This window comes from Mandrillus leucophaeus, unplaced genomic scaffold (assembly GCF_000951045.1).
Source record: "Mandrillus leucophaeus isolate KB7577 unplaced genomic scaffold, Mleu.le_1.0 Scaffold14, whole genome shotgun sequence".
Taxonomy (NCBI): Eukaryota; Metazoa; Chordata; class Mammalia; order Primates; family Cercopithecidae; genus Mandrillus; species Mandrillus leucophaeus.
The window spans coordinates 1339434-1340374 of NW_012101365.1; the positions used below are offsets into that span (position 1 = coordinate 1339434).

Consider the following 941-nt stretch of genomic DNA (forward strand, 5'->3'; position numbering starts at 1 on the left):
AGATGTGTATAAGAGACCCACCATGACCAACCCAAGGCATATTTAAGGAGCATCTATTATGTGTCTTGTATTGTGCTTGTTGACTAGAATAAAATGATTTTTAAAATCTCATAGAATTTAATAAGAATAATTAAAATCCTAATGGAAAAGTGGACAAGAGGCATGAACAAGTAAGTCACAGAAGAAACGTTGAGTGGGTAATTATTACATAAAAAGTTTTAACCTTATTTTTGTTTCTTTTTTTTTTTTTTTTTTTTTTAAGACAAAGCCTTATTCTGTTGCCCAGGCTGAGTGCCCTGGCACAATCATAGCTCACTGCAATTTTGAATTTCTGGGCTCAAGCAATCCCCCCACCTCAGTCTCCAAATAGCTAGGACTAAGGTTTTGTGCCACTGTGCCCAGCCCCTTATTTTTAATAATTCCCATTATTGATAAGCATGCAGTGAAATATATAACTTCACATCTTGCTTGTGGGAGTGGAACTTGGTTTAGCCTTTCTGGGAATCAACTGGGAAGTCTTAAGAGCATTAAAAATGTTCATACTCTTTGACCCATAAATATTCCTTCTGGGAATTTTTCCTACAAAATTAGAAAAAATTTCCCTATAAAAATAGAAAATCAGACAAATACGTATGCACAAAAACACATTTGTTACAACTTTATCTAACAGTGAAAACATATCATCAACTTATATATTCAACAACAGGAGAATGATTAAAATGTAAGAATTTTTATGTAAGTTCATGTATGTAAGAATATTTAATGATATGAGACAATACTTGTATGTGTGATCTATTAGTTTTGTAACTATATGTGCACAGAAAAAAATAGAAGAAACACATCAAAAGGTTAATAGAGACTACCTTTGAATAAGAGCCAAGAATTACTGAGATTTTAATTTTCTTCATGTAATTTTTTTTTTTTTTTTTTTTTTTTTTTTT

The 941-nt window shown here is 30.9% G+C and overlaps 1 protein-coding gene across 1 annotated transcript in view; it reads right to left on the minus strand.

Annotated features, from left to right (window-relative positions):
• RAB3B (RAB3B, member RAS oncogene family) overlaps positions 1-941 on the minus strand; it is a 71086-nt gene that overhangs the window by 30771 nt on the left and 39374 nt on the right. The window lies entirely within an intron of this gene.